This window comes from Balaenoptera borealis (assembly GCF_965194805.1).
Source record: "Balaenoptera borealis genome assembly, chromosome: X".
NCBI lineage: Eukaryota > Metazoa > Chordata > Mammalia > Artiodactyla > Balaenopteridae > Balaenoptera > Balaenoptera borealis.
In genome coordinates this window covers 125,417,206-125,429,933 of record NC_138881.1, presented here as the reverse complement: position 1 = coordinate 125,429,933, position 12,728 = coordinate 125,417,206, and the positions used below count along the sequence as shown (strand labels likewise).

Genomic DNA, 12,728 nt, shown 5'->3' with positions numbered 1-12,728 from the left:
GCCCTTTATAAAACAGGCTCTCACCAGACATCAAATCTGCTGGTGCCTTGATCTTGGACTTCCCAGCCTTCAGAACTGTGAAAAATAAATGTCTGTTTTTATAAGCCACCCAGTCTATGATATTCTGTTATAGCAGCCTGAACTAAGACCATGTTCCCAGCTGCAACGTAGGATGTTTCCAATTTCTTCATACCCTCAACGACACTTGTCATTATCTGCCTTTTCATTATAGTCTCCCTAGCGGGTATGAAGTGGGATCTCATTGTGGCCTAATTGCTTTCTTCAGAGACTATTTATTGGCTTCGTACTGTAGCAAAGCCCCAAAGTGGGAGGAGAGCTGAGGAAATAGAGCTTAGAGAGGAGGTGAACCTTTCAGAATCTGTCTCAGATGGTCAGACATTCCAGGAGGGGAGACTTGCCTGGACTGAGCACCAGAGGCATTGATATGTCCATTTCATTTTAGAAATAAACAAATTGTGACATAAGTGAAGTATCAGAATCATAGGAATTATGACAGGGGCTGCATCTTGGGAGTCAGATGGTCAGAGTGCCTGGAACCCCAGTCTCAGGATCTTGGTTTTTTCTCGGAGACAAATTGCCATTTGTCAGCTGGGGAGTAAAAGGAAGAAATCTGTTTTAGGGCAGCCACCCTGAGCGCCGTGTGGAGCATCGGTTCATGGGGGCAGCGCTGGAGTCAGAGGGACCAGGGTGCAGCTGGTCCAACAATTCTGATGCAAGATGGTGACAGCTGGAACCATGGCAGAGACAGCAGTGGCAGTGAGGAGGAAGCAGTCCCAGAAGACACAGTAAGGCATCTGAGTGGGGTACTTTCACTCAGTTCTTTCACTGTTTTTCGCCACAGAAAGATAGTCTTGGAAAAATTCAAAGGTCAGAGTTTCTAAAGGAAAATTCCCACCGATGAAGGGGGGGGACTACTGACCTCCCTATGTTCTGAGCCCAGGTCCCAACCCCCTGCTGGAGTCTGATGGAAAGTGTGAAGCTGGCACAGGAAGGAGGGACCGAAGTGCCAGGAGCACCAAATATTTAGAGGTACCCTCCTCTCCACCAAGCCTGCGTGGAAACAATGTTCATTTCATGTCAATGAAATGCAGGGCTCCCAGAGAGAAACACGAAATAAGACGTGTCCTTGGCTTCCACAAGCTTTCTCGATAGATAAAATCAACATCAGGGTATATTTGAAAATAACAAAAGATGGAAATGCCCACCCAAGGCAGTAACAAATGATTCCTTGTTAAATAGATAATATTTGACCTCCCAAGGCTTCGAGAAAGAGGTTTATGTTGACCTTGCGCTTAGGGGACATTAGCGTTTGGATATCAAGATAGAGGGGCTAAGGGAAGGCATGATGGGCAACAGAAACCTCATAAGGAAAGGCAAGGAGGCAGGGAGCCATGAAGCCTCTTCAGGAGACGGTGAGGTCACCTGTTGAGCCAGATGCACTAAGGCGGGGCAGGCTGGGAATTGAATGCCAGGTCAAGGCATGCAGCTTGATCACATAAGCAACAGGGAAGCAGGGGAACGTTACATCCAAAGGAGGAGATGATTGGGGTGGTGGACGCTCTCAAAGACAAGCCACCACTCACCAGCAGTCAGAGCGCGTGGAGCAGCAAGACGGCAAACGTCACTCTCAGGGCTCTGTCAGACTGGGGCAGGGGACCAAAGAGAAGTGACAGGAAGTGGGTATTTGTGATCACAAGTGGGCGGGATGTAGAGGACGATAAAGAGTGATGAGAATAAAAGAAGGAGATACAGGTACATGAAAACCTCTTTCTCCTAGGACTCTGCCTAAGCAGAAAAAAAAGGGTGAAACCCCAGGGAAAGAACCAGCTTCGGGGAACATTCACGGGAGGCAAGGCGAGGCGGCAGGAACTGTGCCCAGCTGGCTGTCATGCACTCGGGGAGCCTTGTGTTTTCTCTTCCAAAATGCTTTCCTTGAAGCTCATATGGTTTGTTTTCTTTTTAAACAGTCTTTTTTTGAAGAAAAAAATTGTGGTAAAATATAGTACATAATATTTATCATTTTAACCATCTGTAAATGCACAATTCAGTGACATTAATTACATTCACAATGTTGTGTAACCATCACCACTATTTATACCCAAAACTTTTCATCATCTCCAACATAAACTCTACCCATTAAATAATACCTTCCCTTTCCCCCAACCCCCAACTCATGGTAACCTCTATTCTATGTTCTGTCTCTATAAATTAGTCTTTTCCAGCTAGATACTTCCTGTAAGTGGAATCATACAATATTTGTCCTTCTGTATCTGGTTTATTTTGCTAAGCATAACTCTCCAAGGTCCATCCATGTTGTAGCATCTATCAAAATTTTGTTCCTTTTTATTTTTATCGAAGCGCAGTTGATTTACAATGTTGTGTTAGTTTCAGGTGTAGGAACTTTGTTCCTTTTTTGGCTGAATAGTATTCCATTGTGAGTACAGATCGCATTTTGTTTATCCATTCATCAGTCAATGGACACTTGGGTTTTTTTCCACCTCTTGGCTATTGTGAATAATGCTGCTATAATCATGGATACACAAGTAACTGAGTCTTTGCTTTCAATTCTTCAGGATATATCTATATCTATATCTATCTATCTATATCTATCTATATATCTATCTGTATGGAATTGCTGGATCATATGGTAATTCTATGTTTGATTTTTTGGAGGAACTGCCAGACCGTTTTCCATAATGGCTACACCATTTTGCATTCCCACCAGCAATGTACTGGTGTTCCATACCTTTGTCTACATTTATTATTTTCAGTTTTTAAAAAAAATTATAGTCATCCTAGTAGGTGTGAAGTGGTATCTCATTGTGGTTTGGACTTGCATTTCCCTAATAGCCGTAGTGTTGAGCATCTTTTCATGTACTAATTGGCTTTGTATATCTTCTTTGGAGAACTGTCTTTCCAAGGCCTTTGCCCATTTTTTAATTTGGTTGCTTGTTTTTTTTGTTCTTGAGCTGCAGGAGTTCTTTATATTAATCATTTGTCAGATATACAATTTGCAAATATTTTCTCCATTCTGTAGGTTGTTGCCTTTTCACTCTGTTGATAGTGTCCTTTGACGCACAAAAGTTTTTAATTTTGATGAAGTCCAACTTATCTTTATTCTTTTGATACCTGTGCTTTTGGTGTCAGAGTCATAAAGTCATTTCTAAATCCAACATCATGAAGAATTTGACCAATGTTTTCTTCTAAGAGTTTTATAGTTTTTAGTTCTCAAGTCTAGGTCTTTGATCTAATTTGAGGTATTATTTGTATACAATGTAAGGTAAAGGTGATTTGGGTTTTTTGTATATCTTTTTTTTCCTGTCTATGAGAACTGAGGCATTAAAATAATACAGGACTGGGCATTGGTTCCTAAGTCACTAAGGAGCTAGCTAAGGGGGTAACTGCTCTCATGTCACGAGAGTGGGCTTCAGCTTTCTCAACTGTAGACTGAGAATAATATTTCCCCCTGTAGTGAGTTGAATTGTGTCCCCCCAAATTCATATCCACCAGGAACCTCAGAATGCAATCTTATTTGGAAATATGGTCTTTGCAAATGTAATTTAGCTAAGGATCTCCAGATGCACTCATACTGGATTTAGCGTGAGCCCTAAATGCAAGGACCGGTGTCTTTGTAAGAAGGCTGTGCAAAGACAGAGGCAGAGATTGGAGTGATGCACCTACAAGTGAAGAAACAGCAAAGATTGCCTGACAGCATCCAGAAGCTGGAAGAGGCAAGGAAGGAGTCTACCCCTTGACTTTGAACTTCTCACCACCAGAACTGGGAGAGAAGAAATTTGTGTTGTTTTACCAAATTACCAGAGTTTGTGGTAATTCATTACAGCAGCCACAGAAAAACTAATCCTCCCTCACGGAGTATTTAAATTAGTAAATATGATCCTAGTCAAGTACATATCACGGTGTTGGGCGCATTGCCCAAGGCCTCCCAAGAATTTATTCTTCTCATCTTGGGTCCCACTCACAGCTGCCCACATCCACAACATAGAGCCAACCCAGCCACCACCTGCCAGTGTGCCCTCCCCAGTAACCCCAAGTTCTCTGAGATCTCATCAGCTTAAACAATAGGCACTTGGTACATCCATCTTGCTAGACAGGGTGAGGTGGGCTGGACTTGAGTTTGAAGGCCACAGACTTGCTGGGCAACCTGGCCAAAGCCACTTTTCCTCTCTGAAGATTTGTTTTGTCTTCTGTAAAATTGTGATAATGATAGAAATGGCGCCCTCCTCATTGGGTTGCTGGGAGAACTCGACAAGGTGATGCAGGTGACAGTGCTTGGCACTATGACCACCAGAGAACTCAGAACTGCAAGGGACCTCAGAGACAGTCTTGTCCAACCCAGAAGGAGAGTGAGCTGCCCAAAGCCTCCGAGTGATCTCCTAACACCTTCCCCTCACCCTCACACACACCCCCACCAGCACCCATATGAGGGGTGGAAGTGGCCCAGCTCCCAAACACTGGGCACCCGGATCCACCTCCATGGGGCTTCCCCAAGCTCCAGAGAGGCAGCTCCAGGAGAGAGCGGGTTTCCAGCTGTCAAGTGAAGAAGGTATCTCAAGCAGTAGGGTGATCAACGGTGCCGACCGCTGCTGAAAGACCAAGTATGAGAGGACTGTGAATGGATGAAAGCAAACTTTTTCTGTAAAAGATAAGATAGTAAATATTTTCAGCTTGGTGGGCCACACGGTCTCTGTCACAACTACTTAACTCTGCCCTTGTCTATAACAAAAGCAGTTATAGACAATAGGTAAATGAATGGGTGTCACTATGTGCCAATAAAACTTTACTTATAGACATGGAAAGTTGAACGTTGCATCATTGCACGTGTCACAAAATATTCTTCTTTTTAATTTTTCTCAAGCATTCTTAGCTGGCAGCCCATGTGAACACAGGCAGTAGGCGACCCTTGGCCCCGGGGCCCTAGTTTGGCCGGTCATGGTCTCAGTCAGTGATTCTCAGCCTTTGCTGTGTATGAGAATCACCAGGGGAGGCTTTAGAAAAACACGAGTGCCTTACCCGACCCTGGCCAAGCACATCAAAATCTCAGAGTGGTGCCTGGCAGGGGATAATTTTAAAAGCTTCCCTGATACCTAGCAATTCAGTATAGACCCAAGAGAAATGAAAACATACACCCACACAAAAACTTTTACATACATGTTCATGGCAGCATCGCTCATAATAGCCCCCAACTGGAAATAACCCAATATCCATCTATTGAGGACTGGATAAACAAAATGTGGTGCATCCCTTTTTCCGCCCTCTCCCCCCTCCCCCCGAGCACCGCTCCGGCTGCACCGCGCTCGCTCTGAGCTCCGGGCTCCTACTAAGCTAGCACCGCCATCGTCTCCGTCCAGTCGCCATCAGGATCATCCACTGGGACCTCATCAGCCATGAGGAGATGTTCTCCGACATCTACAAGATCCGGGAGGTCGAGGACGGCCTGTGTCTGGGGGTGGAGGGGAAGATGGTCCGTAGGACAGGGGGTAACATTGATGACTCGTTCATTCGTGGAAACGCCTCCGCTGAAGGCCCCGAGGGAGAAGGTACCGAAAGCACAGTAATCACTGGTGTGGATATTGTCATGAACCATCACTTGCAGGAAACCAGCTTCACAAAAGAAGCCTACAAGAAGTACATCAAAGATTACATGAAGTCAATCAAAGGGAAGCTTGAAGAACAGAGACCAGAAAGAGTAAAACCTTTTATGACAGGGGCTGCAGAACAAATCAAGCACATCCTTGCTAATTTCAAAAAACGATCAGTTCTTTATTGATGAAAACATGAATCCAGATGGCGTGGCGGCTCTGCTGGACTACAGTGGGGATGGTGTGACCCCGTGTATGATTTCCTTGAAGGATGGTTTAGAAATGGAAAAATGTCAACAGATTTGGCTGTTCCTTTGGATCGATCACCTGCTCGTCATAACTGGCTGTCTGCTGCCTTTCATCCACACAACACCAGGACTTAGACAAATGGGACTGATGTCCTCTTGGCCTCTTCATTTTGATGTTGATTTGTTTGGAGCGGAGGCATTGTTTTTGAGAAAAAAAAAACATGTCATGTAGGTTGTCTAAAAATAAAATGCATTTAAAGTCAAAAAAAAATGTGGTGCATCCATACAATGGAATATTATTCAGCCATAAAAAGGAACGAGATTCTAATACACGCTGCAGCATGGATAAGCCGAGAAAACATTATGCTGAGTGAAAGGAGCCAGACGCAAAATGTCACATATTATGTGATTTATTTGTATGAGTTGTCCAGAATAGGCAAATCCACAGAGACAGAAAGGAGATTCATGGTTGCCAGGGGTTGGGGGAGGGGAACTAGGGAGTGAGTGCTAATGGGTTTGGGGTTTCCTTTGGGGATGATGGAAATATTCTGGAAGTATTGTAAATAGAGGTGATTGTCATGCAATACTATGAATGTACTAAATGCCACTGAATTGTATACTTGAAAAGGGTGAAATTTACCTCAATTTAAAAAGAAAGAAGGCTTCCCTGATGGTCCTACCGTGTCACTAGGGTTGAGAACCAGGGGACCAGTGGAAGGAGACAGTAAATTTCAAAGCGGCAAGCCGGAAGTGAGGTAGAGTCCAGCGCAGAGGCCTTGGGAGTAGAAAGAATGGGCCCTTAACCCTTCCTGGGCTGGGAGCGGCAGTACGTTCTAGTAAGGCCTGAGGGGTAAAGTGGAGCCAGCCAGAACGGCAGGAAGGTCACTGCCGACAGGGGCAACGTGTAGGAAAATCTGGAGGCACGGAGCAGTACAGCAGGCTCAGGCCAGCTCATGTAGGGCTTTGTAGGCCGTGGGCAGGAGCTTAGATTTGCTCTGATTGAGATGGAGAGCCCTTAACATGAGATTGACGGATTTGAAGCAAAGGAAAAACGTGATTAGATTTACCTTTTAAGAGGCTCCCTCTGGCTGCTGGGTGGAGAACGGGCTGCAGTTATTCCCGACAGATACAGGTGCGCACGTCCAAGGCTGGTTAGAGGGCAGAGTTTGCGGGCCTTAGTCATGGAGTGGGTGAGACTAGGAGAGGGGTCGACGCTGCTTCCTAGCTTTGGGGCCCCAGCAACTGGGAGATCGGTGGTGCCATTTCCTGAGATGGGGACCACTCGAGGGAGTGGCAGGATGATTTCGGGGACAAGGCTGGACAGTCCTGTTTTGGACATTGCAGTGCCCTCTGAAAAGCCATTAGACAATGCAAAACAGGCCTTTGAATGGACATATCTGGGTTCACAGGAGGAGCAAGTGGGTGTGATCTGCCCGTAGGTGTGGATGAGATGGCCCAGGGAGCGGGGATAGAGCGAGAGGAAGACGGGGCCTGGTAGACGGGGCAGTGTGAGCAAAAACACAGAGGCAGGAAGGAACACCGAGCTTTGGGGAACAGGGAGTGTTCTGGTAAGGCTGGAATCTGGGGCCAGGAGTGGTGGGAGGGAGACCATTTGGAGAGGTCACCTGGGCCCAGGGCCTGCAGAGCCTTGAATGCCGAGCTCAGGAGCTCAGACCCATCCCAAGGACAATGGGACAAAGGCACTGCGGGGCTTGAGTGGGGGAGAGCAGGGAAAGGAGAAGGAAGGACCCCAGTTAAGATGCTCTGTTTCCACAGGTGTCCTTAGTGGGGATGGAGAGAAAGGGGAGCTTTGAGAAGTCTTGAAGACCTCAGTGGATACATGTTCATCATGTTTTTCTTCAAATTCACATAGTCTGTGAGAGGTAGATCCATGCTGCCCTCATTTTTCCTTGCCTTAGTTTACCCAGGCCAGGTGAGAAAAGTCTGCACTCAAACAGAGCTTTGATGTTTGCATAGGAGTTAAGGGAATCATTCACTTGTTGGTTGGACTGGGATTGGGCTCCCATAATATCTGAATTCACATACACTAATGCTCCGTGTGTGTGCACATGTGTGTCTGTGTATGTGTGTGTAGGGAGGTGTTTGATGTATTGGTGCCCCAAACGGGAGGCGACGCCTATTGAAAACCGACAAGAGGTATTTTTTTAATTTTTTTAACTTTTTATTTTGTTTTTTTTTAATTCATTTTATTTATTTATTTTTGGCTGCGTTGGGTCTTTGTTGCTGCGCGTGGGCTTTCTCTAGTTGCGGCAAGTGGGGGCTACTCTTCATTGCGGTGCGCGGGCTTCTCATTGCGGTGGCTTCTCTTGTTGCGGAGCACGGGCTCTAGGCGCGCGGGCTTCAGTAGTTGTGGCTCGTGGGCTTAGTAGTTGTGGCTCACAGGCTCAGTAGTTGTGGCGCACGGACTTAGTTGCTCCGTGGCATGTGGGATCTTCCCAGACCAGGGCTCGAACCCGTGTCCCCTGCATTGGCAGGCAGATTCTTAACCACTGCACCACCAGGGAAGTCCGACAAGAGGTATTTTTGAACACAATGTTATTACTATTAATCGGATGCTGTTTCCACACTTGCGTTCTGTAACTTTTTCCGGGAGGTTTCTTCAACTGCTTCGATGACATGCAAAGACATAAAGAGGCCAAACGCTGGTTTCTGTGGTTTGAGTCTCCCGAGTGCTTCAGGGAGACTTCACTGGGTGCGTTAAATAAGGTCCACGTTTGGGAGGCAAATGTTAAGTCCTAGTCCTTCAGAGGTCAGGGTTCAGAGTGGGAAATGCTGCCTCACAAATATTACATAGAGATAAGTTATTTTTTGCCAAGTGCTTATGCAAATTCCATATTAACTCGACTGAGCCCTAGAAAGAAATTTACAGAACAGTCTCTCGAATTAGGAAAATATGCAGGTATAAGGCTTTGCCCTGCTTGACTTGGCACGCAGGCTTCCAGAAGACGGATTGGTGTTCTGCATTTAGATTTCCAGAGCAGAGGACTCCTTCTCATGGTAATGAGCCTTGAAACTAGGTGGTGACCCACTGGCATTTTGCACCTGTCTTCTTTTCCTTCTGGATTCTTGTCACCGTGACCATCATTGACATGATCGTCACTATAGTATGGTCCTTGATGTGTTAAGGAAACACTTCAAACACACAGTGGGAATTCTAACAGGGATCAAAAAGGATGAGATGATTTGTGTCTCCTGGGAATTTGTTGCACTGGATTACAAAATGCTCCAGTCAAAGGGTCCCTTCCAGGGGTGAGCAACTGTCGCATGCAGTAGCCATAGGAATGAATGAGGGAGGGGGGTTCTGTGGAAACACGGGATGCAAATCTGCCCACTGTCTGTGAAGCTGAAGCTCCTGACCGGCCACACTGCCTTGTCTCCGGGCGACAGAGCTGGAGAGCGGAATCCCAGCCCGCCCCCTTCCTGAGCCCATCTCTCAGGACCCCTGCACTGGCCTCCTCACTCTTCCCCCTGCCTCCATGTCCCTGCCCAATCTCTTCCCCACTTCTCCTAGCTTTTCACTCTTCAATGGCTCTGGCGCCTAGAGCAGCATTTTCCGAGGCAGATGCTGGGTTCTGTACAACAGAGTCCTGAGTCTCCTGAAAGAAATGGAACCATGAAATACCAATCTGATCTCGTCACCCTGCAGCCTCACCCGAGCCCCACTTAAAACTCTTTGGGGTTTCCAGTTGCGTTTGGATAGAGTCCAAACTTCACCTGCTCTAGGAACCCTGCATGACCTGGCTCCAGGCAGTTCAAATTCAAAGGCTCATTTCTGGGCTTTTGCTTCAGCGGTTCTCTTGGAACCCACACGCCCCGCCATCTGCACGGTGAACTATTCCTTTTCCTTTAAGTCAGCTCTTCCATGCTCCCACAGTGCCCTGTGCTCCCCTCTCTAACTGCCTCTATCACCTGACTGCTTGTTGTCTGTTTCCTCCCCACAGGGCACCCTGGACATCCTTTGTTCCCTGAGAACAGGGCCAGGTGGACACAGCCATCCCCTCCTTTCTATGGCCACTGTTGCCTCTGCCACATACATAGCCTGAATCCAGACACTTCTCTTCAGCCCCAGGCTCCCAGCTTCTCTGCCGAGATGATGCCAGTAGCCATTCCTGTGGACCACTTTCCCTGCCCCTCACTTTCCCTGTCTTTCTGCTGCTTAATGCTTACAACCCTTCAGTGGCTTCCCTCTGTTCTCAGGATCAAAGCTCTGCTCATTAGCATGGCATTCAAGGCTCTGCCTGACCTTGCCTTACTAGAAAATCCAAGAGAGGAGAGAATACGAACATTGTGGAGAGGAGGAGGCGACGGAGGGATAATTTGCTTACAACTCAAAAAATATGAGAGGGAACATTGTTTTAGAATCCATTTTCAGGGCTTCTGTTTACATACGGGGTGTGTTCCAAAAAATCCCCATGTATCAGGGCCCTGGATGGGCTAAATATTGCTGGCATAGCCAGGGCTTCGCAGACTTGTGAATTTCACTGGTGAGTAGATTTCTTTATTTTAAATTTGGGGACGGGCAGGGTTGCCAACTTTTTATTTTGCAAAGCAGGCACATTGAACAAAACACTGCCATCTTTTTGTGAAATAAAGGACTTCTGTGTACCCAGAAAAGTCCACGATTTCAGGATAAAGGTCAGCCCTCTCACTTTATGGGGGGGAATTACCGCAACAGTCTCACTTTCTTCTTTTGCCTGAGACTGGTAAAGACTCGCCCCTGCTATCAGGCATTTGGAGAACTGTTGTAGCCCCTGGTGCACCGGCTCCCACCGCTGGCTGTCTGCATTCCAGTGCTTCGCAGGGAGGCTATGTCTCTTAGTTGGCCTGCGTGGTGGGAAGCTGGGTGGGTGGGGAGAGTGCTGGCCCCTTTCCCACCTACTCTGGAGCCCATCCCGGCCCCTCAAACTACTTCGGTTAAAGGGATTAGGACCCAAGGCTGTGGGAGGAGAGGAAGCAGATAGAAGGGCTGCTGAAGCCCTGAGCACAAGCTGAGCTGCCTTGGGCTCCGGGGCCCTTAAAGGGTGACCCTGAGTCGGGGCAAGTCCTTTGTCCCCGCCCCTGCCCTCACGTGGACTCCCTCTCCACTCTGGCGCCCCAAGGACCAGGAATCGGCACTGCTGACATGGAGAGTGGTGCTCTCCAGATGGGCACCTTCAACAGTGATGGGGCTGATGGCAAGGCCATTCCAGAGCCCTGGTGGGCAGATGCTACCAGGCGGGTCTAATTTTGGCCACAGGTGAGGGTGGCCCCCTTGGGGGGGCCGCCAGGAGCGGTTTGTGGCACTTGGGAGCAAGCACGGGAACTCTGCGCTAATAGTGAGAGAACAGCTGTTTTGGAATTTAGAACACATCTTCCTCAGGATATGGTGGGGTGTGACGGAAGACCAGGCTTGCCCTCAGAAGCCTACGTAACTCAGATTAGTGTAAGCCCTCCCAGCTCCATCTGTGCCTCTCCTGTACTCCCAGACTAGCCTGGTGGCCATTTGTCCATGTCGCACTTCTCTGCCTAGGTCAGTGCTGAGGCAAGGTGGGCGTTTTAGGAGAGGAGCTCGTCAGGCCAAATGGCTTCCCAAGTGGTGAACATCTGCAGGATATGAGAAGTTCAGGAAGGGGTGAGGAGTAGCAAGAGGGTGAGGACAAGGAGGGTGATGTGGAGACAAGGCAGGCTTGGCCAGGAGTCAGTCCCAGCACCCACATGCAGTGGCAGTGGGGAGTGTGTGTATTCGGGGGGCACAGAATCATGGTTTCTAAGTGTAGAATTTCCTGTATGTAAATCAGCTCCACCATCAATTGCAGTTCAGCAGGGTAGCAGCTACTTGAGAGGCTCACCAAGTTCCAGGGAGGTCCTCAGCCTGGTAGGCTCAGGCCCTGATGTCATCGGTTCCGTCAGACTCACACTAACCTAACTTATAAGAGACTGAGAGACAAACCAGGCCTCAGATGAGTCATTTTACATAGGGAGAGTTATCTGGCAGGATAACTGACCTCGGACATTTGCAATATTTTGACTAAAGGCCTGTTTTTTTGTTCTTTGGGTTTTTTTGAGTGGGTGTCTTTTGGCACACGATAAACACGATCCTTTTCTGTTGCTTCTTGTTCCCGTGCCAGCTCCTGTGCTCATCCCCTGTTCTACAGGAGCACACTCTTTAGGCCCTGCACCATCGCCTGTTACTATTCATCCTTGCTATAGTTCAATCTGCTAGAATGGAGGCCAACACACTTTTTCTGTAAAGCGCTAGGTAGTAGCTATTTTAGGCTGTGTGGGCTCCACGGTCTCTGTTGCAACTACTCAGTTCTGCTGTGGTAGCACAAAGACAGCCGTAGACAGTACAGAAACGAATGCGCGTCGCTGTGTTCCCACCAGCTTCGTGGATCCTGACACGTGAATTTTGTCTAAATGTCCCCTGTCACAAAATAACCTTCTTTTGATTTTTTCAACCATTTAAAGGTACAAATACCATTCCTAGTTTGCAGGTCATACAGACGGGCGGGTGGGCTGGATTTGACCTGCAAGCCAGTGTGCCAACCACCCCTGAGCTAGAAAACAGTCTTCCTGCATGTTACACTGTGGCCAGTGTCTTGCTGCTGGGATTGAGGTATCTCTACTACACATTGACCAGTTAAAGCCCCAGCTGCGTGTGACTGAGATGCCTCACTTAGAGGCTGCATTTTCCTCACCTCCTCAAGCCTCCTCAGTGTAGCTGAGTGTGTAGGTGCTGAGGTTCACCCATCAGAGCCTCAAGAGCTCTAAAAGAGCATGATGTCTAGTGCCCTCCTTACAGGTGGGACTCCTGAAGCCCGAGGGCAAGGGAATGGCACAGGGCACCCAGAGTTAGTGG

General features: G+C 47.7%; 1 pseudogene across 1 annotated transcript; it reads left to right on the top strand.

Annotated features, from left to right (window-relative positions):
* Positions 1-5,379: 5,379 nt before the first annotated feature.
* LOC309620095 (translationally-controlled tumor protein pseudogene) lies at positions 5,380-6,116 on the top strand (annotated as a pseudogene). The gene has a single exon. The product of its transcript is annotated as a translationally-controlled tumor protein pseudogene (transcript).
* The last annotated feature ends 6,612 nt before the right edge of the window (positions 6,117-12,728 follow it).